This window comes from Phyllostomus hastatus, unplaced genomic scaffold (genome assembly GCF_019186645.2).
Source record: "Phyllostomus hastatus isolate PE091 unplaced genomic scaffold, TTU_PhHast_1.1 phas_contig_150, whole genome shotgun sequence".
Lineage (NCBI taxonomy): Eukaryota > Metazoa > Chordata > Mammalia > Chiroptera > Phyllostomidae > Phyllostomus > Phyllostomus hastatus.
In genome coordinates this window covers 7,606,110-7,611,832 of record NW_025333611.1, presented here as the reverse complement: position 1 = coordinate 7,611,832, position 5,723 = coordinate 7,606,110, and positions in this window count along the sequence as shown.

Sequence of the window (5,723 nt, the reverse complement as noted above, 5' to 3'; positions counted from 1 at the left end):
CACGGGACCCTGACTCCGGAACCTGTGGCCTTTCCCCAGAGCTCTGTGCTGGCTCCTTGGCTTTGGAAAGCCCCCTCACCGACCCTGGGCTAATTCACATCCGCTGGGTTGGGCCCCTAGGGCTGGGGACTGATGGCGCACAGGGTGCAGGAAGATCACTCCCAGAATTGCACGGGGTCCAGCCCTTCCTCAGAGACAGCTCTGCCTCCGGAAGAGGCTCTTGGGTCTTCCTTACAGGTGTCTGTCGCCCAGGATGGGGGACAGAGCAGGGGGCGCTTTGGCCTCTTTCTTCGGCATTTGCCCAGAGACCATTCACCGTCCATGTCTGACGCAGCTTGAGGCGGGGCCATCAGTGGAGAAATGGCCTGGAAACCACCTCCCGAAGAACGTCTCTGAGCTGCAGCCGGGGTCCCGGGCCAGAGGAAGGACATGGTGAGCACCAAGAGAAACATGGGAGTGAGGCCGGAGGGAACCTAGGACGGAGCTAAAACCCGGTTCCGGGGAATTAGGGCAGGGGGAGTGTGGAGCTGTAGCTCCGGTGGGCAGCGTGGCCCAGGAAATAGGGAGCGGTGACCCCGGGCGCCCGACCTCCTCAGAGCTGAGAACGTTTGAGTTCCCAGAAGGCACCACTTTGGGATCTCTAGGTATCTTAGGCTAGCCGACATAACCAAATACTCCAGACGGGGTGGCCGAAACAATAGATGTTTATTGTCACACACTTCCGGAGGCTGGGAGTCCAAGGTCAAGGTGCTAGCAAGGTTGGTTTCTGGTGAAGCCTTTCTCTTTGCTTTGTTGATGGCTGCCTTCTCCCTGTGTCTTCATGTGGCCTTTTCTCTGAGAGACGTGGAGAGAGGGAGCAGGAGGGGGAGGAGGAAAGGCAGGGGAGAGAGAGAGAGAGGGAGGGAGGGAGGGGGAAGGGTGGGGGAGGGGAGGAAAGAAAAAGAAGGGGGCCACGGAGATCTCTGCTGTCTCACTTCTTAGAAGGGCACTTATCAAATTAGGGCCCCGTTCTTGCGATCTCATTTAACCTTAACTACCTCTTTCAAGTCTCCATCTGCAAACACAATCCCATGGAGGGTCAGAGCCTCGACATTTTAGGAGAATACAAGTCAGCCCGCAACACTAAGGCTGGATGGGAACTTGCAGCTCCAGAGCCCATCTCAGCGGCTTGCGAGGAAAGCAACGAGCGCTGTGAAACGCCTGCCCAGCGCTCTGCACGTCGCTGTTCCTTCCTCCTGCCTTTGCTCTCAATGCCTGTGCAAGATAACGAGGGAGCTGGGAATCGAGAGCTGCTCGCACAAAGGCCGGGGGTTGGGGTTGGGGGTTGCGTTGGCGTGGCGAGGCAAGGCACTTCAGGAGGGCTAATGAGAGGTCTGGTTCAATCTGGGGAGCTGCTGGCGTTTGCTGCTGAGTGTCAGAGAATTAGCAGGCTGGGCTGGAGCCGAGGTGGAGCCCGCCGGCCCGGGGCCCAGCTGCAATCACTTTCACAGCAGGTGCAGGGAGGTGGGGGCGATGCTCAAAGACACGGGAGGGAGACGGACCTGGAGCCAGAGAGGGTGGGCAGGGGCCAGCGGGGAAGAGCATGCAGACCCGGCCTCCCACCCAGCCCCTTCCTGCCCAGATGTCTCCTGGGATGAAGGGAGGAATAGTGGGGAGGGGGAAACCCCGAGGAAACGGACCTTTGTCCAAAAGAGACTGTTTGAAACCAGAAGGAACCACCTTTCTTTAAAATGGCAGTTTCCCTCCCAGCTGCAAACCAGCCACCAAGCAACGTGCTTTCACACATCTGAGCCGCAGTGAGTACGTTCGGATTTTTCTCCATCCATATTTATCAAGCACTTACGTGCTAGACATGGCGCTAAGCATTTATTTGCTTTTCAAATGCAGGGTCCGTCAAAAGTAACGCCTGCTCCAGTGGGGTTGGTAGGGTAAGAATGTGGGTGTGATAATGTATAGTTTTAATTTCAGCATTTCACCTGAAATGCCATATGGTGTGCTTGAGTGTGACAGTGTTACATTACAGAATCACATGCTTATGATTCTGTAGTAAGAGATTTTGTAATGCAACGGGGGCATTATTTGTGCCGGGCCCTGTATATTGTTTTAAAGCTGATAATGCGAACCATCTGAGTGGAAAACACGGAAACGTAAACGTTCAGCTTGGTGACTTGCCGTGAAATGAGCCCTGGTGTCCGAGCCCCCCCGCCCCCCCCCCGCCGGAGTCTGTCTGGCCTGTCCCCTGTCTGTTCCCACTCCCGGTCTGTCCCACACCCCGGCAGGCCGCACGAGCCTCGCCTGTACACGCTCCCAGGCCCTGCCCTTCCCACAGCCTCCTTCGAGCCACCCCTCTCGGCCAGAGCTGGGAACTCAGGAGCCCTGGTCTGGGGAAGACGATGGACGTGGGCTCCCTGTGCCTGAGGCTTGGTCTGGAAGGTGGGGACCTGGGCTCCGGGGTGGGGGGAGGGGGTGGCACGGCGGTTGTTCCCCGTGGACTTCTCACCCCATGGGACAAGGTCCAGACAAGGTGGTGGGGCAGCTAGAAAGTGGAGACGTGGGATCTCACGGAGCAGACTGTCCCCCTTCTCTAAGGCAGTGAGATTAAAGTCAGGTGCTCCGGGGAAGGCCGGGCGGGCGTCGGCGGCGTTGAAAGCCCCCCAGCTGACTCTAATGTGCGTGCGGGGCCGATGCCCGTGGTCTAAAATCCCATGCCATTCCGGTCTTTCCCCGGGGAAGGCAGAGTTAGGACGGTAGTTTGAATAACGGCTGAGCTGTTCTGTGGCTGGTGCCTGGGGCCTCCAGGACGGCACAGGACGCTCCCCCGGATTCCAGAGAGGAGGGCTGACGCCTGCGGCTGAAAAGGAGGAGGCAGACCTGTGCTGCGTGTAGCATGTGCCGGTCAGAAGCCCTGCGGCGCTGCCAGGTGCCGGAGGGGCTCAGACAGCAGGGAGCCCGAGATGAGAGTTAAGTGTTTACAGGTGGTCCTGGGCTCGGGCTGTTGCAACTGCACGATTTTTCCGACTTGACGGTGGTGCAGAAGCCATCCATGTTCAGTACTTGACATTTCAAATTTTGATCCTCTCCTGGGCTGGTGCTATGTGAGTGGGGTCCTCTCTCGTGACGCCGGGCAGTGGCAGCGAGCCAGCCCCCAGGCACCCCACGACCTCGAGGGTAGACAACAGACGCTCTGCAGTGCGCTGCGCCGCCATCAGTCTCTGGATGCTGTGTTTCGTGGTTTTGCATCCCATTAGGTGTCTGCCTGCTGGCGTGTTCCGCTGTGTACGTTAATGACGGGGGCTCGTCCCCCCGCTGTGCTTTTCACTCTCGGTACGGTGTGCAATAAATACACGGATTGTCGGTGCCTTGTTATACATGCAGGGGCCCTGTGTTCTGTGGTCTGGCCTGACTGGAGGCTGATGTGAGTGTCTGGAGCACATCTGAGGGAGGTCGGGCTGAGCTTTGGTGTTCGGTAGGTTCGCTGAATTTTTTAATCGGGTTCGTTGGGATGACATCGGTTCACAAAACCACAGAGGTTTCCCGTGTACAGACCAATGAAGCGTCATCTGCACACACATCGTGCGTGGGGAGAATTGCAGATGATGACGCCGGAGGTGGTTTCTATGGGGGCATTGGCTTCCTCACCTGCTGCTGTGATTTTCCCACCCAAACCTCCTTCCTCGCCACTGGTTTCTCCTCCTCACTGCCTTTAGGAACCCCACTGCAACCCCACAGGACTTCCTACCCCTTGACACATGCTTTCTAGCGTCCCCCCAACTCCCCTGCCCGTGTCTTCACGTCCCCCCGACCCGACTCAGCATTCACGGTCCCTCATTATAGCAGCCTCCGTGCTTTGGTCCTCGCCCTGTCTTAATTTTTGCTCACAAACTGGCCGGTTCTTTCCTGAACCCACCTGCTTCTTGAAGTGAATTGTTAAATGGAAACAAAGCTGCCAATCTATGCTACTGTCACCTCGTTTCCCAACTTCTCCTAAGACCAGGAGTTCATCGGCACAGGACCTGGCCTTCCAGGTTACCAGGTGTCTGAAGTGGCTCTTCCTGATACGAATGGCCATTCTTTTCACAGGTGTCCTTGTTGCCAGTCCCACGTCCTGTGGGGTCTTGTTCTTCCGTGGGATTCCACCTCTCTCAGTTGGGGTCCCTGCATCAGATGGGTTGTGCTGTGGTAGCTACCCCTCAAGTCTGGGCCTAAATGAAGTTTTCCTTCCTCGTGGTATATAGCACTTTCATTCTTTTGTGGGGGTTTGGGGACAGGGGCTTCTGTCAGTTTTACTCACTTAGGGATCTGGACTCACGGACTAGCTTCAAGGTTGCTGGCTGCGATACTGGAGGGAAAGGAGGGTTCCTGTCCCAAGTTCTCAGGCACGACTCACTCACGAGTGGGCCAGAGTGTCATATAAACCTGCTCCACCACAAGGGAGCCGGGACGTACTATCCAACTATTTGTCCAGGTGGTGGGGTTCTGATGTCTGCTCAACAGGAGCCTCGTTCTGCATGTGGTGAGGCACATGGACCTTAAATATGCCTGAGCCCTGGCTGGGTGGCTCAGTTGGTTGGAGCATCATCTGGTGCACCAAAAGGTTGCAGGTTCGATTCCTGATCCGGGCACATATGGGAGGCAACTGACTGATGTTTCTCTCTCTCAAATCAATAAACTTATCCTTGGGTGAGGATTTTTAAAAAGTACCCACTTTTAAGTTAAGGGGATAAAGTCCCTAAGATGAGTCAGGTTTTTTTAAAGTTTATTTTAGGAAAAAATACTTAAATGTCCTAAAAATCCAGAAGCAGAATATCTTAAAATAGGAATTTATGAAGCTTTTAACGTAGGAAGTGACCTGTAGACTTTAGAAGCTGAAACACTAGCTGCCCTGGGTGTAGTCGAGTCCAGGCCAGTGTTATTTCCTAGCCCCAAACTGCTTTTACTCTCCGTAGCTTATTTCCAACTGCTTCTGTCCCAGCATTTCCACGCCCCATTCATCATTTTATCCCTTAGTTACCGGCTCACACCGCTTTCACCCTAGCTCTTGCTCACCGGATTTTTTTTTTAAATGGGGAGGGCATGCAGTGTGCATGACATTGGCATGTTCTCAGTCATCCCCGTGTGCCTGGAGTCTAGACAGTCATGCAAGTCAGTCTTCCGACTTTATTCTTCACGTTAAAAAAGATGATCAGTCTTTTTACATATGTTTACCAGGTGCTGCCCATTAAAGACAAACACGTGAGGTTTAGTTGGGAGGAAACCGTGGGCCCATGCCGCCGTGAGGTGCGGCTGACAGCTTGCAGAGACCAGGTGCTGCGTACGGTCATGGCTGGCGTGAGGGGACACGCCTTCCCAGGAAAAGCAGAGCCTTGCACGTGTTAGCAGACGAAGCCTTACATTTCAAGGCCCGCATCTCCAAAGAACGCACGCTTGTGCCCTCCAATGTGGTGGAGAGGAAGGTGCCGAGCAGCCGTCACCGTGTCCTGCGCGGGGAGACCTGCGAGGCAGCCCTCTCTCTGCAGGTCACCCCTCCACCTGCATTTCCTTACTGCGCGCCTCCTGCGTGCCCAGGCCTGGGGACAGCGGGGCGGGCAGCCTGGACAGGCCCTGGCTCTCACGGCAGCTTCCATTCTGCCGTCGCTGGTCTCAGGGAAACCTTACAGGGAACCACAAGGGAAATGCGGGAGCACAACGTGCAAAATAAATAAGTAACAAAAGGATACGCAGAG